Source organism: Xiphophorus maculatus, chromosome 11 (genome assembly GCF_002775205.1).
Source record: "Xiphophorus maculatus strain JP 163 A chromosome 11, X_maculatus-5.0-male, whole genome shotgun sequence".
NCBI classification, from domain to species: domain Eukaryota; kingdom Metazoa; phylum Chordata; class Actinopteri; order Cyprinodontiformes; family Poeciliidae; genus Xiphophorus; species Xiphophorus maculatus.
In genome coordinates, this window is record NC_036453.1 from 22,489,776 (window position 1) to 22,515,946 (window position 26,171).

General features: G+C 37.5%; 1 protein-coding gene across 1 annotated transcript in view; it reads left to right on the plus strand.

Annotated features, from left to right (window-relative positions):
* Positions 1–26,171, plus strand: part of sez6 (seizure related 6 homolog) — a 113,828-nt gene that overhangs the window by 1,089 nt on the left and 86,568 nt on the right. The gene's annotated exons all lie outside the window — the stretch shown is intronic.

Genomic DNA, 26,171 nt, shown 5'->3' on the forward strand with positions numbered 1-26,171 from the left:
CGCGCAGTAGTTTTGTCCTAATTATTTCCCAGTGGTCCGAATCTGCTTCCCCTCTTCATCAGTGCAACTATGTTCTTGTTTTCGTTTTTTGCCCCATCTGTGGGGGCAAAAATCTGCCTATCACCATACTTTAGTCCTCAACCCTTCGACAGGAATTCCATGATGCACTTTGTAAAGCATCAGCACAGATTGCCCTTAAAATAAAACAAACCAACATTTCAGCGACACATTGAAGCTACTTGAGAACAAATTGAAACATGACAAAAATGATAAAATCTGTTTAAGAGAAGGCAGTTTCTTAACTCTCCGACTTTTTTCTTTTTTTTTTTTACTACAACTTAGCAGATCGATCTTCACTCATAATAATTACATTTTGTCTATGTAAACCCATAACAATTGAACTGACGCCTTTATAGATCCTCTATGTTTACATTCATCTGCCTCACTGATCTGTACACAAGTGTACATTGTAGGTATAGAGACTTTTACAATGTGACAAGCTTGAGTGTAAGTTTAAAGGCGTCATAACATTAAAATAAACATTAATAAATATTTAATAATAAAAAAAACCTTGATTCAAATAATTCAAATTCAAATAAATTAATTATTTCTACTGCTGCAATTAGGATATATTGATTATTACAGTAATTTTAATGTTATCTGTAACACACTTTTGTGTCCTTTCAGTTTTCACAAGAACAAAAAGATAAAAATTAAACATTTTTAAAAAAAGCCTTATTTCAGTCACCTGACAGGCAGTGCACAGCAACAGGTGCCAGAGGAGCTGCAAATGGAGAAAACTCCAGTCATGCTGATAGTTTCTCATTTAAAGGACTTTAAAACATGCAACCCTAGAACAGGTTCATAAAGGTTACCAACACACATTCCTAATTAAATTTCGACTCCTCAAATAATCATGAGCTGTAATTTTGTAGCAGCCTGAGATAATATTGGGTCCTCTAAATAGAATGTCACTCAAGTGAATAGGTGGTGGAGGGAAGTTGGGGCCGCATTGATGCAGAATAGACTTCCAAAGGCGTTGGCGAGCAAATCAAGTTATTTAGGGTAGAAGCAAACAGACAAAGAAGAGATTTAAATAGCTTAAATGTCGATTAACTTGTTCGAACAAACACAGGCTCAGCAGTGGAATGCCGTATAATATTGCGAGGTAGAAGGCTGCAGAGACAGGAACAGAGACAAATGCACAACCCATCATTTTTTGAGCAAAATAATATCTAACTGCGTTCCATTAGTGAACTCTGGGCTGTTGCTTAGTAAACAATCACTCACAGTTTGATAAACTCTCTGAAGTGGGCATTTTAATTTTTGGACCCACAGGGTTTGATGATTTATCATTGTCAAAAGGTCTTATTGGAAATACTCATCTACATAAGTAATTAGCGTTTTAACTCGGAATAGGCACTAATTTCTCATTTGGGCTTCTTGTTGTTATAAACTTGCTTTCAGTCTGTTACCCAGCAGGGAATACAGACACTGACTGTCTGATTTTTTTGGGGGGGGGATAAGGAATCACTTTCTTCCACCGGCATGCTGCACTGTCACATTATGTTGTTCAGAAAAATAGAATGCAAACTGAGTAATTTCCACTAATTTCATAATTAATCATTTGCTTAATAAAATGATAGGCAATTAATGTTCTGTGGCTGACAGGATATTTGCATATTTTTCAATATGTCAGATTAAACTGTTGTGTGAGAATTTGTCATAAAACACAGACTTCCTTCGGAAAGAGGATCTTTATGAAGACGGGAAAATTTCCTCTGCTTTTAGAGGTCATTAACATTTTCATGCAGGATTTATTTTTTTTATGCTTAAGGAAAGTAGGAAGAACTGAGCAAACCTGTCAGAATTTCCAATCCTGCTTATAATATTCATGAAAACCCTCATCAATCTCGAACAAACAAACCAGATCCCACTTATTTCTCCTGCTGTGGTTAATCCATCAGGCCTGCAAACAAACAGGCAAGTAGCCCATGTCTATATATCTGCTTTTTAAGCACACAAACTCTGAAAGTTTGCTATTATAAACAATTACTCCCTCATAAATTACGGGGTGGAGATATGAAGAGAAACAAACTTGGCCTTGTAATCTTTAGCAGGTATTTGCAATGGAAGTAGGAAAATAATTTTACCTCATCACAGTTTGTTTTTCCTTTGTAAAAAAAAATAAAAAATCAATAGTTTAATTTTATTCATAATTCTAAGTTTGTATTCAAACATGACTGGCAAAACACAAAGACACATAAATGGATTGCACAATTTTATGCCTTTCAGCGGGAATTGCCATTTATTTCTTCCTTCTACTCTGATATGTGTTGCATGGAAATGGCCGTGTGGCTCCATAGTGTTGCTGGAAGCTTTTTGCACATCCTTTTGTGCCTAAGCATATTTTGTTTCTTGTGTGTGTGTGTGTGGGCGGGGGGGGGATCGAAAATAGTAAAATATATTATTTTTGATACAGTGGAAATAATATAACAATATGTTAATAATGGGAAAATGTGCAGTGTAAATTTTCTGGTATACAGTTTGTTCCATAAGAGTGGATTTATGGATGTGGCGGAAGGGGACATGAAGCTAATTGGAGGATGCAGAGGGTGGAACTAAATGGAGACGGATGATTCGCTGTAGCGACATCTGAAAGGAAAAGTCAAAAGTGAAGAAGAAAGATAATTTCTCAGCATCAATTTGTAAACTAAATTAAAAAAAAACATAATTTATATGCACTATGATATGCTATGCCAATTTAGATTTATGGACTGTAGAAGAAGCAGTCAATAAATATCTGATTTTGATTCATATTTTCATGAAAAATGGCAATTTACACATCATTCTCAGTTGGCAAGTTCACGCTGAAATGCATATAAGCTTAAATTTAAAGAGGTTAAAATAAACAGCCTAGTACAGAATGGACAGTAACCTGGCAAACACCGAAATTGAAAATACAGAAAGAAACATAGATATTTCTGCATCCTTTCAGAGGGAAAGCTATTTTGTTAATGGATAAATCTGAAGACATTCAGCTTAGACTGCTACCTTGATGCATAAAAAATGTGTTTACCTGTTAACTAAGACGTGTAGTGAGATGCGAATTTAGATGAAGCCTTGCTTTATGTGTCCTAGATTTCTCCTTGACATACAAGAATGTAGAATATGAGTTCAATAAATCTTTACTGTTTCAAACCTTTATGATATGTGATGAATTTCTTATAAGGAAGGACCGCACAGACCGACATACAGTATATCCACACTGGTAGTCGGCTTTGGGTAATCCTCTGTTAATCCTTTAACAGTCCTTAATTTTGACTTTAAAAATGTGGTAAACTTGATTGTAACACTATTAGGCCTATTGTAAGTGTAGAAAATCTGTATAAATTTAGCATCAGAATAATGTTGGAGGAGGTGTATATCACACATTCATACCAAAGACCATTGCAAAGCTGAACTGAGAGAGGATGGAGTGTATTTCTGGTGTATTTCTGACACCTGTTACCACCTCATGAGGATCCTTTTGTTCCCACGTATGAACGCCTCTTTAAGAGATAATTTTCATTAGCATGACAGGCTAAAGCGATAGCTTATAGTCTTCCTTTATTGAGGCTGCAGTTCGCCAAAGTTGAAAAGATTTGCCAGAGTGATTCTTCCTGTCGGTTTGATTGCTGCTTTGAGCCACGTCCTGGAAAAATCCGAACATCCCATAATTTCAGGGGAGGCAACACAAATCACTCAACACCTGTTTGTCGGATTGCCAGTTATTAACTTCATCAAGGGCTATTCAGCATCTGTGTGCCGTCATAATTAGTTTAACTTTCCCAAGGCCTGTCAATGGTAAATGAGAGTCATTATGCCAGAATGCCCCTCTTCAAGGCTTGGCGTCTGCCTGCCTCAGCCCCTCTCTGTGCCTGTCTCGGTCCCTTTCACTGCCTCCTAGGTGGAGCTCACAGCTTGGCTGAATGCGACTCATTTTCAACTCTTCATGTGCAAATGTCTCTCCCGCTCTGCGAGAATGGTCTATGCATTCTAATTTGACTCATTGCCTCATAAATTTTCCCCCTCAAAAGTGTTTGCCGCTTTATTTGCCAAGGAGAATCTATTTTTGGGGAGGATCTTTCCGGATTTTTATCGCTACTTTGCTTTACTTTGATTGTTACTTCATAAGCGTACAATAGAAGCCTCGGTGTACTCACCAAATTAGGCTGTAGCTCAAGTCTTTACAGAGGCAACAGTTCAGATCTAAAATTCAAATGCTAGAATATCATATTATTCTACAACAAGATTTCTGTCCTAGTAACCAAACAGTTACGTATTTAGAAGGTCATTACAGAAACAGCATCTTGTCTTTTTAAGAACTATAAACTCTTGCAAAAACATTCATACCGCTTTAACTTTTTTTTTTTTTTTTTTTTACATTTTGTCACACTACAAGCTAAAACTTTATTTAGTTTTCTATGCTAGACCAGAAAAGGCTGTGGATAATTGCAAAGTGTAAAATAGGATGCAGAACAGAAAAGTATGGCGTGCGTATATTTTCTGCCACCTTTAATTTAAGCTTACTAAATAAATTTCATTACAATTTATATTTAAAAACAGTGAAGGTCGTGCAGGCATCTGTTAGAGAACATTAGTGAACAAACAACATCATGAAAAGAAAAGAAAACATCCAATAGGTTACGTGGTAGAGTTTCAATCACCAAAGAGACTCATGGCAAGAAGTCCCATTTAAAGTTTATATCAGGTCATAAAGGTGCTGCTTTGATCAGATGAATCTCAGATTCCACTTTCTGTTCCAAACAGCATGCGTGGAGATATACTAACCCTGAACCTGAAACATGTGGTGGCAGCATTATCCTTTGAGAGAGGTTTTCCTCCACAGAGACAGCGAAAAGATTGATAGGAGGATGGACGAAGTTAAATGTAGGTCAGTTCTGGGGAAAAAAAAAAGATTTACTGCCAGACAGTGCCTCTAAAAGTACAGGTAGAGCTACAGTGGAAATGGTTTGGATCTGAATATTTCTGTGCTAGAATCACCTTATCACAGTTTAGACCTAAATGAACTTGTGAATTTGTGGCAAGACTCCATCAGATTTGGCAGAGCTTGAACAAATTTGTAAAGATCTTTATCTAGAAAAAAAATTCTGAAAGATTTTTCTTGCAGCCAAAGGTGGCTACACAAAGTATTGACTCAGGGAGGCTAAATACAAAAGCATGCCAGACATTTCAGATTTTGTCTTGTAAAGCCACCAAAACAAAGTTTGCTTCATTCTTATCTATCAAATAAAAATTAAATACATTTTTGTTGTAACATGACAAAATGTGAAAAGGTAAAGGGGTATAGATACTTTTGCCAACACTGAAAAACATTACTTACCATTTATCACATGTTTTGAGCAGGTAAAATTGTTTTTAGAACATGCTGGTCTGTCTGTTTTGCTCTCGTAAACACAACACTATTTTTACTGCCACACTTAAAAAAAGGAACAATTTATAAATAGCAAACCCTTCAGAGGGAGGACAGCGAGAGGCTCTTCTCCTGATAGCTTTTCCCATCCGGTTTGTTTAATCAGTCTGACAGTTTTGATAGAGCCGAAATGGGTTTCTGCATCTAGATAATTATGTGAGAACTTCCTCCAACAGCTTGTTTTTGTCTCAACACAATCATCTCTTCAGAGATTTAACGGAACAGGTTCACAATGAAATTGTCAGCCTGCTCAGCAAAGGGATATAATTTTCTCAGGACAGGGAGGGGCCACATTTGGAGATGCCCCACATTTAAAAACGTCCCTCCAAGAAAAGTAGGGGACTGGGGCAGAAACAGTCGCAGACTCAGAAGTGGTGTCCTGTTAAATTGGCTGTGGGACATCAACCCTTAATTTATGTCAAGTCAGGAGAGCTCCTGTCACAAAACTCGAGATGAAGAGACGTCTACCTCTTTGTCAAGTCACTCCGTTGTGGGCTTCCTTTGTAACCTGTGCTGCCTTTGGCCTTGTGCCATATTGATCTGAACAGTCGTCGAGATAAATAAATAGAAAAAATACCAAGAAGAAAAAAAAATAAAGAAGTCAGCTGCAATAGCCTCCCCCGGGGCGAAGCCTCCTTTCTGCACCTTTTACGCTCTGCCTGGCCGTGTATATACCTCCCTAATCGGGAGTGGCGGATTTTGCCGCTGCAGTGGGGATGGCTCTCTGAAACGTTTAGGCCTGGGGACAGCTCCGGCTCTCATCCCCGTCTTCTTCATGCCAGATCCCATCTAGAAAGCATTTCATCTGTGGCAGTGGAAAAGGCTTATATGTGGGGTCGCAGAGTGCTGTGTGGAAAGCAGCAGGTAATAGGCTGTGTAATGTGTTTGGAGGTGTGGTGGGGGGAGGAGGGGTACTGGTTTTAGTATTCACAGTTAGTACTGACCTCTGACAGGCTGAGCCACCCCCACAGTAATTTCCTCTGAAAAGATGTAATTGAATTCATCAGGATGAGTAAACATATTATAAGTAGCAGAGAAAGATAACAATGTTGTGGCTAGATCAAGGAAGGGGATAGTGGCTCTGCGAATAATTGAAAATAGTCAAAGACAAACATAAGCGAGGAACATCTTCTGGGCGCCTCGAAACATTATTGTGAAAGAGTTTAAGTTTACACTTCATTCTCACCTCCCTTTGTGTGGTTTTAAGAGTAAAAATTCTTTGCAGTAAGGACAAGACATCCAAGTTTCAACAACGGTCTAAAATGAAGCAAGGTGTCACATACAGACATTTTTGAGCGCTTTGAACGAGTGAAGTCTCCAGTCCAGACGACTTAGACAGAGCAGAGGTCCATGCTGCGACTGCAAGCCTTGTTCCCTCCTCAGAGATATATTAGAGTCATGTCCCAGAGGACCTTCTGTATAATTTAGAAGTTCTAACATCGACCGCCATCTTCAGGATATCGAGCCCCGTCAGTCCCGGTGACTGCAGGGTGGCCAGACAACTGTCTGTCAGGTATAAGGCATCCTTCGTCCGCCTCCGCTTCTCTCCTGGTGAGGAGCAGCCAGCCTATTGTGTTCAGCCCCGCATGTGTCAGAGGAGTGAGCAGATTTCGGAAGGATATTCTTAGGAATGAATTAGTAGAAAAAAATAGCATGATGTAGTTGACAAAGTGACCATTTAGAGTTCCCTGTAGAGGTATGTAAACTAGGATACAGGCATTTGGAAAGGCTGCAGTTAGTTTAGCTTGTGTCATATTAGTTGTTTTTATGCGGGACCTTGCAAAACTATTTATACCCCTTGAATCTTTATACAAGTTTTTATGTTACAACCAAAACTTGAATATATTTGATTGTGGTTTTATGTGTGGCCACCCCAAAGTTACCACTATGAAGTGGACAGAAAATGATTTTCTCCATGGCTGTATCAGACTATGCACATGCATGTTTTTTCCAGCAGAGACAAAGGAAATTAGAGTTGTAAATGAAGTCATTTTGAAAACCATGTATCATTTCCTCGTGAACTCTATTCAGCATGTAATTTGAAAAAATTGGTTGTCTTTTCAATGTGTTTTTTCGTGTTGATGCACTGAGCCTATCGTACATGATTTGGGATGGTGAAGTGTAATGGGTATTGTGAATTAGTTATGGATATAAACACTGTGATGCAGGCCTCGGATTGCCTTGATTTATGTTTCTTGTATCGGGCCCTATCAAATAACCAATAAATATAAAATATAACAAATGCATTTGGCGCTTTCGCTGTGACAGTAACATAAAAGTAACAAAAGTAAAAGCTTGTTATGGCTTGTTTACACTGATTAGTAAAGCACAAAGTGGCGTGGTTTGGTTCGCTGCTTTGTCTGTTTCATCGTAAAAGCCGCACATACAACGGATCGCATAATCTTGCTAGTTACATTATTCTATATACTCCTACATTCCTCCTGCTGAGAATATTTTCTCATGGAGCGGTTAGAACTGCTCTGCTAATATTAGAAAGTCACATCTCTGTTTTTATGTTACTTGTTGATAATTTGGCCCACTTTGCTAAATTATCTTTCTTTTCAGTTGTTTTCTGCACGCTTTTCTCAAACACTGACAGCTGTTTGAGTGAAGCGGACAGTTCAGACATCACACACAGTCAGGCACGGGCAGCAACCAATAAAGTGTCTCTTTCATGTGAGAGTCAAATTAAAGGGTGAAAAGAACATAAATTGTAAGGAAAAAAATATACTTTTATTTTAAAAAATAATATTAAGGAACGCTTTTCAGAGCATGCACAAAAATAGCCCAGCATTTTAAAAAATATAGTTTTACAGAACGCTATGAATGGAATTGAAATAACAATAGCTAAAGTGAGTTCAATCAGAGAAAATTATGTTTAAGAATTCTTTGAGCTGTCCATAATTTAACCATTTAAATATGAGCAGAAGGCAGATGTGAGATGTTTTATACGTAGCTGAATGCACGTATGGATATTTGAAGTTACATACTATGTCAGTATGCCGCATTACCTTTCTCAGATGATAAGAGCACATGCAGTGTCAGACTAACAGGGTATAATCCGTAGGCAGCTTTGTGGAATGAACACTGCATCTACAGATACCACACCGGAGGCTGATGCAGACACCTTGATATGACAGCTGCTTTTTCTGTAAACATTGGAGCACAGTGAAGAAAGATGAAATTCACAGAATCAAATTGTGAAAAGATACGTAGGCAGACAGGATGTGAGCACAAAAAAAGGAGAAGGGAACTGTAGAAATAGTAGGTTGGAGTGTCTGGAAAGAGATAGGCAGACAGTGACAAGGAACATGAAGAAATTATCTAGTGAACGGTGGAGGTCCTTTTAACTAAAGACATTTCAAAGCGTTATAAGATTAAATGGTAAATTATTCATAGTTGAAGTCTATCTAACATTATTCATGTGTAAGATTTTGTAGGCATTTCAAATTTGAAAACCATATTTGTTGGCTTTGGTGTTAGAGCTTTTGCTAGCTGTCTATTTAGCACCATGGTTCTTCCTTTTCAGCCATGCAGAGTGGTGAGGTGGTTTGGAGGGAAAGCTACACGTGTATCCTTTCTGTCTTTGGCAGTAAAGTCAAGTGGGAAGAAAAAGTAGCATGGGACTAAAGCAAAAATACTGATGATCCAGCAGCACAACACATACATCACTCTGATGTCAAAACCAAATGTGATCTCAAAAGCGTGGATGTCTAATAGAGAAATGCCTCTGGCCTCAACGTATTGAGCCATCATTCCTTTTGTCTTGGCTCAGGTGGGACAGTTTATGAGTCAAACAGAGGAGGCAGGAGAAGCAAAAGAAAAAAATGTAAAATGTGAAATATGAACAGAGCAGCTTTAGTCCATTAATGAATGTTGGCTAACATATTTGGCGCAATTAGGTTATATTATTTTAGTGTAGTTGGAACGAACAGCTTGAGTCAACTTTTAGTTCATCACAGCAAATTCATGTTGCTCTATACTCGCTCAATTCTGATTCATGCTTCTAAATATTTTAATTTGCAAATATTTCCAGCTGCAGAATCTGCAAAAGGAAATATGCCTACATAGCAACAACAAACACCGTTTAACGCAATGCTGCTTATTACTCCAGATTTTGAAGTGTTTTCTTCACATGTTAAAATAAACTAATAGTGCTGTTTGTTGCCCAGCAAACCCCCAGCGTCCACCCTCATCAGCTTGTAAACATTCCTGACTGTGAGGCATAACATAGCAAACACCTGAGATTTATCATTTTTAACTCTGGGGTGTTTTTTATCTGTTATTTTATGAGTATAGAAATAATTTTTTTTTGTTCCTTTTTAAAAAAATGTTTAAAACCCGATATGGGGAAGAACAAAATGCTCCAATGTTTATCTGTAAGCAGCTTTGGGAGAGAGAGAAATATTCTGTAAAAGATCATCTGGGGGCATTTTCTGAGAAAATGTCCATGCTGCCACCACACACACTCTCACACATCACAGGTTTTCTCCATTTGTGTTGCTCCCGTTGCTCGGCTGCATCCAGTGATTTTCATCAGTACGGAAAAGGAGTAATGCTGAATTTAGAATGTGCAAGGGAAACTGCTGAAATAAGGAGTATGTTAGACACTCCGGTACACAATTTCAGTCATTTGTTATCTCCAAACACAGGGTATTGATTTTTTCTGTTTTTCTTCTTTCTTTTTTGGCATTGTTTGTTATCAGAATTATAGATGCACCAATCAGAGTTTTTGAGGCCAGTTTTCAATCTCATGATTCACAAACCCCACAATTGTTCATACCCCTACCTGATTTAAGTAAAGCAAAGTTTCTTTCTGTCATACAAAATGCATTGTAGCTAAATAATAGATTTTTTAAAGTAATATTGCCGAGGAAAGAGCTCTGATTCATTACCAGACTTTAAGTTATTTAAACTTTACTTTAGTGTAGATGTAAGCTTACTGGCCTGTTTGTGGCTATTCATTTTAGGAACAGATGTGACATCAAAGCATGTGTGTCAGAGAGAGAGCAAGCATCCTGTGTTATGCAGCTCTGCAATTAAACGTGATTTTGCTATTACCAAAAAAAACTGAAAACAGTGGTATTACAGAGTTGACATTTTAAACCAGTCATGGACATTTTGTCTCAGACTGGCCCACAGTGCTTGATAGAAAATTTAAAATTTAAAATGCATGAAGTAATTTTCCCACCCGCAAATCCAAATAATCTGCTTTTCTTAAGAAAACAAACAAACACTGCTGTTTCTCTGTTTGGTTAGCTATATATCAGCGCACTCATATGCCCACCAATGTTGGCTGATGCCCAGAAGAGAGGCTATAACTCATAGAAATAGTACAAGAACTTCAATACCTAGGAATCAATATAGACTCACCAGCAACAGGGAAAGGGGATTGTGAAAAACAATAAAAAACAACTTGTCAAACTTTAATTTATTAGAAATAAATTAACGGCAAAGTTATTTTAATCTTTTGATAATGTCGCATATGTCAGGTAAGCTTGTAAGACAACACTTAAACCATAAGCAAGCTTTAAAAGTGCTAGATAAAACAGCTTATAAAACTCCAAAAACATTATTTGGAACTACAGTAATAATTATGGTTTATTCATTTACAAAAGACTTAATAGTTACACTCTGCATATCCAGTAATGTATCGAGAGCAAGTTCTAATTGTGACTGTGTTTAACATGTTAATACAGACGAACTCCCACTCCTCACCTTTTGTTTTTACAAATATCCTAAAATATGACAACTGGAAAACCAGAAATGTTAACATAACTCTTAAATTATGGTAAATGATCATTTAAGCATGGAGGTTTATCCATTTTATCCTTAGTTATCAGAACTGCTTGTTGTTTGCTTGTGCTTTTTTGTGTGCATCACACCAACCTGCGAAAGGGGCAAGAAATGGAAATTTGCCACCTGTCTATGACCTCATTTACATTCTATTGCTCATTAATATGTAAGGACTCGATTTTGCATTCTGTTTAAAGCAAACAGAATGCAAAGTTCTTAACAAGACATGTTGCTCAAAGTCAGAGCTACAGTTTGTCACAGTTTATCAGTATGTACAACGAGTCTCAGTAAAGCACTGTTTGGGCTACAGTATTCACAGGTTGTATTTTTCAGTTGTCATGAGTACACACTTTGTATAACAATTAGATTTTAGTATGTTTAAAGAAGTCTCACTGCAGTGGATGCTAACTTTATGATTAAGCTGCAATTGTTGTCTCATTAGAAAGCCAGTCAAAACTGTATGTCATGTTTAGTACCTGATATATTTTTGGAATAATTGACCCCAGTCAATGATCTTGCACTTAGCGATCATAGTTACTCATGTGGTTCTGGGGGGAAATTAATTCCCCACACCTGTTTTAAGATGCATTCAGCATTGTATAGTTGTGATTAGTACAGTTAGCATGATTAGCAAAGCTAGTGACACTAAGCACCAGTCTCTATCAGTATTCTCTGTCAAGTTAGTAGAGCAAATTCAGCTTTAAAAAGCTCAGTGATGCTAACAATATCTAACTTTGACTCTTTACCAAGTTACAGCTTCCCAAACTATAAATATGACCCATTAGTATTTTGATATGGTGAATTCATTGACCACAAAAAATGATGATCTGATTAAATGTTTCTGACTGGCTTATCACATTCCAGAGCCTATAAGGTAAAAAAAAAAAGCACAATTCTTGTCACAAGCCAGTTGTTAGTGATTTCCACGTCAATATTTTTTTTCTTAAACTGAATTATTGTTGACTTTTTTTTATAACAGTAATTGTTCTTTCACTTCACCGAAGAAATTGGTTACAAAATCTTGGACAAAATCTCCACAGTCTAAGAGATAAGACGTAGAAAAGAAATTTGAAACATGCTGGCTCATCTTTATTCTGTTAGGTAGAGCCTGAATCACTTGGCGAATGTTTTTTATCCAGAGCGCCTGACCAAAACCGATGGAGCATGAAGGACCCAACACATCTCAAAACCCTAACCTGGAAAATGTTCATATTTATGAGTGTTTTCATTCAGAGCATGTTAGGTGATCCCAAGCAGACAAGTGTCATGTTATTTCATGCCTAGGTGTGCACAATAAGTGGGCCTGTTGGAAAATAACCTGTCAATGGCGGTGACCATTCCGCCTAGAAGCTGACATGTTTGTGTTTACCTGAACTTATTATATGTCCCTGTCACAGAAGCTTCATTTGGCAGGTAAACAAATTGAGAGGGTTGGAAAGGTTTTGGCAAAGCTGGAAAAAAAAATCTCATCACAAAGTGCACCACTTGGCTCCAATGCAATTACCTTCTGTAAATGAAGCTCAGTATGTCCTGCGAGTCGCTCCCTCTCTGTGCACGAACACTATGTCAACAAAGCAACGCGGGCCTCTGTGTGGAAGGTGCGAGGCTGTTTACCTTTGTTGTGGTGTGGATTGATGAGGTGGCTGAGGCGCAGGCGGGGGCATGATGTGAATAGCTGGAGTATTACTGTGGAGAAAGGTGTTTCCCCTCGGAGGCGGCTAACTGAGTTTGACAAAGCTGTTTCTGCTGGGAGGCTGTGCGGACGCTGGCTGGCGTCGCTCCAGGAGCCCCGGCTCTGCATGCGGATGAACATTCAAGGTAGCGATGAAAGGTAGCACGGAGACGGGAGGCAGGAGGCAGCTCACAGTAATGCAGTTTTTGTGGTGCAAGTCGGCCAACAGTGTATTTAATATTTTAAAAGCATGGTCAGAGGAGTGAAATAAGATAAAGGGTGCTCTATCAAATGTTTGACATCCATGCCCGTGAAATTTATGTATAATTCTATTTCAACTAACATCCGTTTTTTTTTTTGTTTTTTTTTACATTGCCTCGCTTAGTGTTCATGGGATTTTATGATTGGACAAAACAACGTAGGACATAATTGTGAAAGAAGGGAAATTGGTATTTCTATTCTTTGTGTCAGTTTTATGCTGTGGGGATGCAAAGTAGGATGTGAAATTAATAATTATTATAAAATTATTATGGTGAATACTCCATTTCTACAGTAATACATGGCGGTAGCAGTAGTGTTATGCTAAGCATAAAATGATCAAATTACAAAACTGCGTTATTATCATTTCAATAACAGTTTTTGACAATGTAGAGAGAGAGAGATAAATGGAGATAGATGGAACATTTGTCATATTGCATGGTCCACTTATACTTCAGTCCGATCTTTTAACAGTTGCACACCAAACTATCTGATGCCTAAGTTATAAAAATGCTAAATCATCTTAAAAATGAGAGAAATATCCTGAGAAGTATTATTACAATCTTGATTATATATCAATACATGTACGCCTGTATTATCAGTTTGCAGTAGTGCACAAATTGTTCACAAAATGAGAAGTAACAAAAAACTAACAGAGATTGGTTGTTTCTTTCAGTCCACGTCTGGGTTTTCCTTCTCCTATTGGCTGCAATTAATTATTGTCAAATTTGTCTTGTTCTTGTTAGATTATTGTTTCAGTCTGATTTTTTGGGGTTTTATTTTTTAGTCATCCCCTTTTAGTGAAAGATCTTTGTGGTTTTTATAGCAGCCAAACCTCTGTATAATTTCTCCATGGCTCTGACTGCCAAGGAAATAGGATTAAAAGGATCTGCAGTGATTTTTGGAGTAATTTTTTTTTCACAGCCTTTTCATTTTTATTGTCTGTACATGACCCAGGTGTCTTAGAATCTTAAGTTATTTGTGCGGGGGCATTAACGGGGTCACATCCGCACCCCTCTTTGTACCGCACCCATGCTTTAACCTCCGAAACCCTAACAAAGTTAACTCCAGATTTGTCCGTATTTACTGCACTCAGCTGTAAATGAAAGCGGAGATAAGAGAAAGGTTTCAAGCCAGCCGGATTTGTCACCCTATAAGCCAACGGGATTTGTGAGTGCACATTTCATTTCAAAGCTCAATCCAGTCACTCCATACTGATTACGAAGGCAAATATGCAGTCAATTTTGAAGGCTCAAGTTCAAACCCATTCTAAAGTTTGATTTTTTTTTTCTTGCTACAGTGTGTCACTACTTAGAAAAAAAAATAAGTGAAGAGGTTCACTTACAAAAGGTAGATGGATTTACAGATTTGTAATTGTTTAATTGTGTCTACACCATCATAACATATTTTGTCATTGCTCAATTTTTATGTATGCAGTCATTACTTGTGTACGATTGCAAGAGTAATCATACTCCTTGAACTTTTTAAACATTTTTGTCATCAATGTGTTTCATTAGGATTTTACGTGACAAACCAACAGAAAAAATAAAGAGAATATCTTACATGGTTTTCAACAAGTAGCATTTTGAAAAGAAATCTAAACACATTCATCCACCTAAACTTCCAGGCTGAGCATAAAGAGCAATAATCAGAGAAGCAACCATCACTGTAAATATTGCGGAGCTGCAATTTTATTTGCAGTTTTCAAATTTTACATGTTTTATTTTCCTTCCATTTCAAAAACATCCTCTACTTTGTGTCAGTCAATCACATAAAACTGGAACAGAATGAATTGTTGTTTGTGGTTGCAACATGACAAAATGTGAAAAGGTTGAAGCGGCTTAAATCCTTTTGCAAAGTACAAGTAAAAATACCTCAATTTTCAAGACGAAAATTGAGGTTTTTCATATTTACGGACAAATATGACAGATAAATTCAACATGCTATGCTCTTTCAAACAAACCATATCAGGAAATCAATTATATATGTTTTTTGTTTTGATGGAAGTAAAATCATTGACCAAGAGACGTACTGTCAGATGAAGCTCACAGGAGTCAGCTTCATCCTTTTCACTGAGTTGTAAATAGGTCCCTTGAATAGAAGAGTTTTAATAGATTTTAGGGGGAAAAATAATCTTGTAGTTTCCATGGTAATATGTGTGAATACTGTTCGCATTCAGTCAGTGATCCAATGAGCAAACTTTACTTGAAAATATTCTAGTCAAAGGTAACACAATCTGACCAGTTTTGGAAAACATATCATCACGGTTAAAAAATGTTGATAAGGATGTGTTTGATTAAAAAAAGTGATGTATCAGAAACAAAAAGAGAGAGAGAGGGAGAGAACAAAAAAAAAAAACGATTCATGATAGACAGGTCCTCCATTACGCAAATGAATATGGAAAGGCACTTCAGTATGTTTGCTCTTTGTCTCGGACCATTTGAGGATTTGGTGAGTTTGAAGACAAACAGCCCCTTGATCTGAAGGCTCGGAATCACAGGAAAGATACATCAAAGCCCATTCCCTCTCCTTAACATGCTTCCGCTGGAGTCAGAAAGATTGAGGGAAAGGAAAAGGAAGATAAAGGAGGAGTGTAAAGGGCGAAGTTTGTTTGTGTGAGCCGGCAGATCCAGTGTGTGCGTGTGCATGTGGGTGTGTAATGAGGGCAATATTTTTTCCTGCTAAACGTGTGAAGTGGGAGACGAATTTGTACGGAAGAGAAGAAAATCCTTTTCCAGCTTGACATCCAGTGGGTCAAAAAAATATTAGTCAAACCTTAGAAAACACAAACATTGCCACTTCATTTAAAATGTAATGATGGTATTTTTAACAAATTCATACAGTGAATATAAAAAGTTTACACCCTTGTTAAAATTGCAGGTATTAGTGAGAAATAAGGTTTCAGAGCTTTTTCTATCTTAAAGGGCTCCATGATTACCCAAGTTGTTTATCATATTGCGTTTTACTGGTGTTAATTTAGACAATTTTATATTGTGTCGCTGTTGGCTGTAACTAAAAGAAAAATTTAAATAGTGAGGCGAGTCTGCATCACTTCCATTGCATGAAATAAAAAAAGAAGAGCACAGTGAGAGAGAGCCAAACACAACTTCCGAAGGACCCGCGTTTGTGCTCTCAACATTTCTCTCCAGAAGACTGCAAGTCATTTGTACGAGCAAACCCAATGAAGAATCTAACAGGTGGTTGTTACCGTCACAAGCTAAAACCAAATGGCGTGCAGACAGTTTTTATCCACAAAGCGCCCAACTCCGCCACTGGCTAGTGACAGAAAGATGCTGGGAGAAACATCAGAGAAAGGCAGCTTTTTTAAATAATAACAAAGCTATTGGTACTGCCATCGGTATAAACACCAGATGGGCGGACAACTCTTTCCTCCTCATCTTCATTACCTTTGTGATTTCTACATTCCCATCAATTTCAACAAGCTTCGGTTCACATTGAAAAGACTTAATGTCACTCATCACTGTTTTGGCTCTACAGAGCTAGTGCAATCAAACCTAATATACAGTACGTCTTTAGCCAGAATGCATTGGAGCATAATCAATTTGGTAATGTCTGTGTGATCATATTTTATTTTGATTTATAAAAGTAATTCTAAAATTCTAAAAAGTAATTTCGACAGAAAAACCTCATAGCACTTCAATGATAGAATAACATACCCATCAGTAAAGGATGGTGGTGTCATCTTCATCTTGTGAGTTCAAGCAAACACTCAGAACTCACAAAAAGTTCTGAATGGAAATAAATTTTCACCTAGAAAGTACATCATTTTCTTGCTAATTAATCTAAGATTTGTAGAACTTTTGCATCTGTAGGCAAATTTTGCCCGTTTAAGCAAGATAATCTTAAACTGAATGCTTAAATTGACTCAGTTTTTTTTTTCAATAACATAGTAGCTTGATGGTGAGTTTACATTTGTGCAACTATTTTACTACAACTTTTTACTATTCTTTTATATTCTAAAAATATAAAAGAATAGTATAACACATTCTTTTATGCTTTCATTCCACATTAAATCTGGAATAAGCTTTGAAATTATTTTGTATTGTGCCATGTTTTCCAACCCAAAATCCTGGGATTTTAACAAGGAGGCAAAAGCTTATGTCAACTGCTGTGCTCACCTTCAGTTGAAAATAATGTACTTTGACGGTACTGTGTCACGTGAAGTTATGCGGAGGAAGAGAGAGAGAGAAAGAGAGAGAAAAGACGACAAAATAACAAATTGGCACCTGTTATTTCTATTCAACAAAGCATGCATACCCTCGCAGGTTCTTGGCTGTGTTCAGTTAATGATTAAGCAGAAAGCTGTCCTCCTGGCCTTTATTTGAAACACTTCCTGTGAGAGAAGCTTCTTAAATTAATTATGTTTGCCTAATGAATAATTAAGCCAGGGGAAAGATAATTTGGCGTTATGCAGCAGGCCAGGCCATTGTGCGTGTTAGAAGAACCGGTGCTCTGCGTGCCTGGCTGATTTCACATTGGGAGTGTGAAATGAGAATTAGCGAGCAATTTGCCTCCTGTTTCATACTCCAGCGCGACTAAAACATCATCGCTGATTATGTCTTGACAAGTGTCAATACTGCACGCCTTTTTGTTAGCTCTAACAGGAGACAGGCTGTTTGTGAGGGGTCCATTATTGTGGCTTTTAACAGGATATTAGTGTGAAGGAAAGCAGATTATGAACCAGGTTGTTTTACTTCACACAATTGGTACTTCCAAGCTTTTTTAATGACAACAGTTAAAATAAATGTATTTCTTCTTTAATGTGGAGGTGAAACACAGATAACACAGATTAGGCCATTTGAGGAGACGTTTAATTATCTCTGTCAAGTCAATTATTACAGCTTTAAAATATGTGGAAACCACTGGTAAAGGATTTAAGTGGATAACACAAAATCCTGAGAGGTCATAACATTTTTAATTAGCTTTCTCTCAAGTCATGAGTGTTAATACTCTGTAAACCTATTTATTTGTTAATGTCAATGTATAACACTGCTAATCTACTTTACAAACATATTTAAAGGAACGGTTCTGATATTTTTCTTACATGAGCATTTTTTTTGCTTCATAATGGATGTAATGGATGGAGATATCGATACATTTGTAAGGGAATTTATTCACAATCGCAACCTAAACCGTATAAACGCATCACATTGGCCAAAAACAAAGCAGATCTTGTTATAGCTGTGTTTTAACCAAAAAATGGGGTTTGAATTTAAAAGAGCTTGTTTGGAAATTTTAAATTGTGACAATCCGCTTGTTCCACAAAGCTGCTTACATGCCTTTCTGCTCTCCCTCTGCCCCTCTCGTCCTGCTACACTTTCAGACACGCCCCTGATCTCTGACGGTCTTCCCATGAACTCAATCTGATTGGTCCGCTCAATCGGGTAAGCGGACCAATCAGATTGCTCAAGCTGGTTCCCTTTTCCGTTTGAAAAATGGAAGTCTCCTTCCAGATCTTGACATAGCAACAACCGCCGCCAGCGTCGCGTCCTTTGCAGGAAGTTGCCAGGAACTATTTCATTGAAATCTGAGGCCGTGTAATGTTTGGCCTGTTCCAAATCGCACCATCGTCATGTACGGGTTACATTCACCGTGGACGGTGACAAAACCACAAGTGAAAACAAATATGTGTACTCTTGTGCGCCAGGCCTCCCCGACGTGGCAAGCCGGAAGTCCTGGGAAGGATGAGACGTGACCGAGTTAAAAGTTACTTGTAAGTTCTAGAATTAAACATTTAATATTACTAAAAAACTAATCAGTTATGCTCCGAAATGATATTTAAAAAATGTACATTTGACCAGTGCAGGTTGCAGAAAAAATGAATTGATTCCTGGTTTTGATTTGTGAGAGTATTAGGATTGGGATTAGTCTATCCATTCTGTTTATATATTTGTAATTGTGAGCATTTTAATGGTACGTGGAGCTTCTGTATTTGTTTTTATGCACAGCTGTTGCTGCAGGGCAAAAAATGTATGGGAGCCTTAGCGTGGCCTGATTGAATACAAAAAAATAACTACAGACACTTTTTTTCCTTTTTTGTGGAGTAGGGATTTGTTTATTTTGCTTATGGACATTTAAAACACAAAACTGAAACAAAAAAGAAATTACATGGATAATTTTATGCATGAAAAATTACAAGATTCCCTCCACAAAAAGGGGGGAGGGCATTTGTAAGTCATTACAGTGTGAGGTTCTGTGAAGCTATTCATAATAGTTTTTTTAAATTTGCAAAACAAATTTTATATAGCAATACGTTTGTAGGAAAGTTTAAAAAAATCCTCAGTCTACCAGCCTGTAGTACAGTGCTACCAAAATGATTTTGATTGAGGTTGTGGGCTGTATCAGCCTGCCTAATTGGTTAATTGTGACTCCATCTGGATTATTTTCTGTTAAGAATAAGCAATTCACCATCTTCAATACATTTGCACAAATTTTCTGACTTGCCTACCGTCCAACTGTTTGGTTTACTCTTAGGACTCTGGTGTGTTGAGTTTGTACTTTCTGAGTTGGTAATACAACCCGAACCTCCTAAACAGCTAAAATTAGCAATAACATCATCAGATGAAATTTCCTTGGTCTTACTCAAACTGAGCATTTTATGATAAAAATGTGTCTAAAGTATGTCTAAGTTTAGCAAATAAAAATTGAAATCCCTTCTGTCTAAGAAACTATGTATGTTAAGGCTCCACCTGTATTAGTGCAATGTTTAAATGAGGACTATTTCTCTTTGGGTACTACAGTTATTGTTTGTAATCAGCAAAAACAAACTATTAATGTAATATCTGCTTCATCTTTTTTTTTTCCACTTTTTTGTCTGCTTTGTTTAATTTATTCGATTTTATGAAGTTTATGTTTTGCTTTACATGTGAGTATCTCCTTTAGATGTTGCAAATCCACCATAACCCAAACACTGCCTGTGTAGTGACTTTAATAAAATACACACCTAGCTAAACGTAGTGCATCACAGCAGATGCTACTGACAGTTTCAATTTTGTGGCCCCATACAGATTCGCAAGAGTCACTCACGGAGAAAGAAAAAAGAAAGGCGGGACGGACAAACACACACACGCGCGCACGCACGCATCTCCATTCCATCTCCTTGTCTCTTTCTCTCCTCCTCTTTGTCCCTCCCTGATTATAAAGACTCGCCAAGAAATCATTGGCTCAACAGAGGAAGGGCAAATCCTCTTCAGCCAATTTAAATTCTCCAGAGCACATGGAACCGACGATTCCAAACTAATTAATAGACATGTTATGAATAAAAACACTTTGATTATGAAAAGAGGTTGCCCTCTGCCTCCTTTTAGGCTTGTCATTAGTATGAGGACACATGTGGCGAATAGCTGGAGTGTTGGGAGCAGCTGAAGGAGAGGGCCGCAGATGCCCTCTCTTGATTGCATTTTTTTTTTCTTCCTGCATGTTTTATTCAGACCTGACTCCATGTGGACTTTGTGTCACAATGTGTGATTAGCTCTACCTGTACCAACAGGCGAGCTCTGGGCCAAGAGAACCAGGAGGGCAAGGCCCATTCAAAGGGCAGGACACAAAGACAAGAGACTTGGGAGCCCTCTCTCATGCTCACGCACTCCATCAAGCACTGCCTTAGTACTTTTGCCTTCAAAGTAATATAGATTGCACATTCTTTTTTACAGCATCACTATGTGGTGCTCAGATTTATTTAAGGATGTGGTTATTAATTCCTCTTTTTCTTTTTGTCAGTCAAATTAAAAAGGTTTATGCTGTGGTGCAAATTTTTCATAGGCAAAATTGTCTGAGTAAAAGTGCTTTTGTCGTCAAAAATTCTGAAAAACTAAAAACTAACTCGAAGGGGAGCACAAAATTAAATGATCTGTATGGGTCTTGCTTCTTATTGTTGTAATAGGTGGGCAGGACTGAAGAACTTTTTTGTCATACTGAGCACCAAATTTTATATGCAGTTGCATAATCATAATAATAATAAAATAACTATTAACAGATGATAAAATTGAGACGTCTATTTTCTTTATGTCACTTTCCAGCATGGACGTACATTACCTGGTTTACATGCATTTTGATGCTGTTAGTGTGTTTTATTGATTGTGTGGCTCTAAACCAGCTTCCTAAAGACGTGCCTGTTCTCCAAGCTGTTTAAGATGTGTCTACAGTGCGTTTTGTTGCACTGCCTCTGGCTGTCAACGTGAGGCCCTCAGCTTGGCTGACTCGTCCCAAAGGGGAACCAGACCCCCTCCTGCAGGAGCCATCTGTATCTCGGACAAGGCTATCCATCATCCTCACTGCAGCACCCGATTTAGTTTTTTTTTTTTTTTTTTTTTTTACCAGACGGCTTCAGGCAGCACTGAGCAGCTTTACATGTACATGTTGGTAATGAGAGCCCTTGAAACCTGCCTAGTGGCTCTCAAACTTGCCTCAAGGGCTGAAGGGAATCAATGAATCAATCCCTTAGGCTGAACATGCGCCTGTCCTACGGGGGTTTTTCTCATGTAGAATCTCATAAGCACACATCTTGTTGTGGAGGACAGCCCTGTTAAATTAGGAGAGAAAAAAACTGGATGGCACAGTGTCCTTGTTGAGAAAATACTCCATCTTCCTTCATTAGTAACGTAGGTTTGTAGGAAGAATTTTACAAATGTAAAAATCTAATCAGATATTCTTCACTACAAACCAGGCCATCATCTGCATATGTCTGCACGACAAAAAAATTATTTGTGTAAGAAACCCCAAAACTCTTGGATAATCGATCTTGAACTGGTCTGAACTTCTATTTATTCCCATGTTTAAGTCACCCAGTAGACATATCTACTCCACAAATAGAATTTTCAGAAGATTTCACAGGAATAGCAAGTCCACTGAGGTCAGATTCTTTTATATTTTTTGGTGCAATGTAAGGAAGGAAGGACTAGATGGAGTATAACCCTAACCCTCCAACCACAAGAAAATACTTTCCTGATATTTTCTACCACTCAGACCTTTCAGGTAACCCATACAACTTTTGATGCTACTGGAGCCAAATAAAATCCAACAATTAGGTCAGCCTTTGATCGTGTGCAGTAGGATAAAAAATGCTGAGTTGAGAGTCTGAGTTAGGATTTATCTTTTATAGCCATCCTGGCTTTATTTGATGTTGCACCGAGAATGTATTTTCCTCTAATGACCATCTGAGCCAATATATCTCAGTGAAAGCTTATATCAGACACAAACTCATATTTCTTAGGTTCAAACTGCAACCGATGCATTCGTCTGTCCACCAGGCCCAGCAAGCAGAGCCGATTTTGTGCCTGTTAATTCAATCACCCTCATCTGACAGCTGCATGCTGATGGTACTCTGAGGCCACAGGGCCCAAGAGCTTTGGAGAGAGAAGACACACAAGGATCTTTTTATCGTGTGTGTGTGTCGGGTGGGGTGTGGTGTGGAGGGAGATGGTGAAAATGTCGCAGCTCACTGCCTTGGCCAGATGAGGTTGTGTTACACACCAGCTTGGCAGCTTAAGACAAGATACTTGCGGCTTATCAAATGTAAGGTTGCAGGAATGAGGCCAGTGGGCATTCCCATATTTTTTCTTATTTGTTCTTGCCCCGAGAAATCATTGCCAACCAAACAAATCTCATTTTTCATGGCGGCATGTTGAGCTTTCACACAGTTTCAGATAATCACGCAGACTGGTCAGGGACATGTCTAAATCCCTCTCCCACAGGTCCCCAATTCCACATGTGACTTTTTGTGATGTTTTCTGAATCACATACAAAGTGTGAGCCAGAACCAGCTCCAAGAGAGTGGCACAAAGAAGGCATAGAGCCACTCGTTTAATAGATTCGCTGCAAAATGTCCATAAAATGACTGCAAGTAGAAAGAGAATATAACAAACCACAAAATGACTATCAAGAGGTAGAAACGCAGAAAATAATACACCTCGTAGTGCAGATGAACACCTTAGATTTCACCTTTCATTAACAAAAGCTGTGCCTTTCACCAGGTTATTCATTATGTCCGTTTTGGATTTTAAGTTTAGTCGTAGTAAATAATTCCATGCAGGTTATGTCTCAAAGTCTAGAAAAACATGAAAAGCAAACCTCATTAGTTTTTACACTCAAAAAGGTTTTGCCTGAAGGCCAATACCTGTCAAAGTCCAACTACTGACAAAACCGATTTTGCCAGTTTAGAAATATATGGTGCTTTAAGTAATCTAATGCTTACTCATAACTTTAAATACAAATCGTTTTCAATATAAATACACATATTCATATCAAAAATATTCTTTGTTCATTAAATGTACTGAAAAGATATAACCTTGATCCCTAAACACAAGCAAAAATATTGACGTGAAGAGTAGGTGTGCAGTATAATTTTCCATTGCGCAACTCTAAAAAGTGACACCAAAACAAAACGGAGAGGACTCCTATCTATCATTAAACTCTATTTGTGAATCTTATGGTTTCTCATCCAACTACAGAGGGGATGAAAGGTGGACAGAACCAGTCAGTGTACACATTCTTTACGAGCAAAAAACTCGCTCTGGATCTAGCTGAATTACTCACTTGAAACAATGTCAAGGTGAATGTGAACACCACTGGTATTGGAGACAAATCAGCTAAAATCCAAATCCAGCTGCCTGTAATGCTCAACCAGTCATAAACATTGCACAGTATATGAGGGGCAACAACACACTGGCACCAATAGTCCTTCTAAACAGGGATTTCCCAGAGTTTTTACTTTTACAGTGCATTAGCAGAAGTACATCTGATACACTTGATTTCTTACACTTATTGGTCATAGCCATTTTCTATCTTCAAATCTCTACCCAGTTTTATAAAAAATTCCTAGACATTAACATTGAACATTTTGTAGTGATTTTATTGTTGTATAGTCCATCCATGCATCCATAGATAGTTGCTGATTCTTTGTCAATCATAAAAATAATATAAACTGTAATTAAAACCGTCCAATCAGCCTGAAGTGGCCACAATTTGTTTCTTTTGATTGAAAGAAACCAAAAACTGCACTGAACTGTACAAAGTATGTCCTAAATGGTGATTTTTGTTTGCAGTTCCACCCCTACTGATTATTATCAGTGTCTCACAGCATGAAAAAAATACAACTTTTTATTTAGCGGAATAATTATACATTTGAGAAAGCAACCTTATTGTCTAATGTTACAGACAAATTCAGTCAAAATAATTTGTGTAACTGAAAGGATTATTTATTTCAATAAATACATTCAATAAGTAAAAAATTGTATAGATTATTTACACCCAGACTGATATTTCCAAGCCTTTTATTCTGTCAATTATGATGATTTTCTGGCAACATTTGATGAAACATATTTGTTGCCAATTTAATTTGGCAAATTAAATTAAGCCAAATTTAATTTGGCTTAAATAAATAAATAAATAAAACATTTTAATTTAAGCCAAAGTACTTTGCTTAAATTTGATCTGGTGGTGGATTGTAGAGTAACATTGAAAAGTTTGTTGGTTTCTTGAGATTTTTCGCATTGATCCATTAAGAACATGATTTTGTCAGTGATTCCTTGATATTTTTTTTTATTTTATTTTGTTCATTTTACATTTTTACAAAAGTTTTATATTCTCTCACTCTAAATACATGCTAATTTTGGGGAAAAAAACATTTTTTTGTAAAACATAAAACCAGTCTGCTTTCTCCATGTTGCTTTTGCAGAAGGCATTCTGATTGATTTGAATCGGCACAGATACACATGATAGAAACTGAAGACATCCGCCAGAGAAGAAGTATCTGTATTGTCAAAAAATCTAAAGTCTGCTTTGTTTACCACAGGGAAATGGGCAGCTGCTTGTTATCCGTGGAATTCTTTGAAACCAGTTCTATTGGATTTTAATCGATGCGTTTAGTTCTCATGATTTGTGAACCTGTTTTGTTTCTATTCTTGGATCCTCGCTGATGTTTTCATCACACAAGAATGGATCGTGATTCCCCGCCCCCAGTAATGATCCCTGTGTTTCCCATCTGTGAGATTGACTGCAGGAGTCCCCGTAGACGAGCAGCTAGTTTCATTGTCTAAAATCTAAGGAGTATCATAACATTGCGGACATATGGGAAGCTTTGCGTAGAACATTAATCACATCTTGAAAGCTCTGCTTCAACGCAGCAGCTTTCCTTCACAGGAAATTAAAAGACATCTCAACTATTTCTGTATCCGTTTAATTATCTAAACAAATAAAGATAACAATAATCTTTTTTTGGATCTAAATCATATTGTCATCAGTTTTGCAATGACAAACAATTAACCAAATCTATTCAGTACCTTGGTTAAAGTATTCACATCCTTTGAACTCTTTCACATTTTATTGCGCTTCAATTACAACTCCACTGTTTTTTTTAATCCAGGTTTTATGTGACCAGCACAAGGTTATGCATAGTTAAATGAACCAATAAATGGCTTTCATTTTGTTTTCTACAAAAACGTCGTGCATTTGTGTTCTGCCTCTTTTAACTCTGAGGAAGTGATATCGCCTCACAGCATAATGCTACCACTAAAGAGCTTTATGGTGGGTATTCTGTGTTTACTGCAGTATGCAGTGTGTTCAGTATTTAGTTTTGGATGCAGGCCAAAATATTTAAGACTACAATACCTTATTTCACATGTTTTTGGTTCTCCAAACATGTATCAAACTGCAACCAGGATTTTATACATCTTTCTTCACAATACCCATTCACAAAAGCCAGATTTGTTGAATGCATAACTTATATTTCTCCAGTCAATATTTTCCCACTTGAGCTGTAAATCTTTGCAGCTCCTGTAGGGTTATCATTGGCCCCTTTGCTACTTCTCTGATTAATGCTCTCCTTAATTAATTTGACAGTAAGTGAACAGGCAGCTGAGGCCTTCTCAGAACAGCTGTATTTGTTCGGAGACGAATTTTAATTGACTGATTGTTTGCACCAGATTTTGATTAGGGCTATGCGATTTAAAA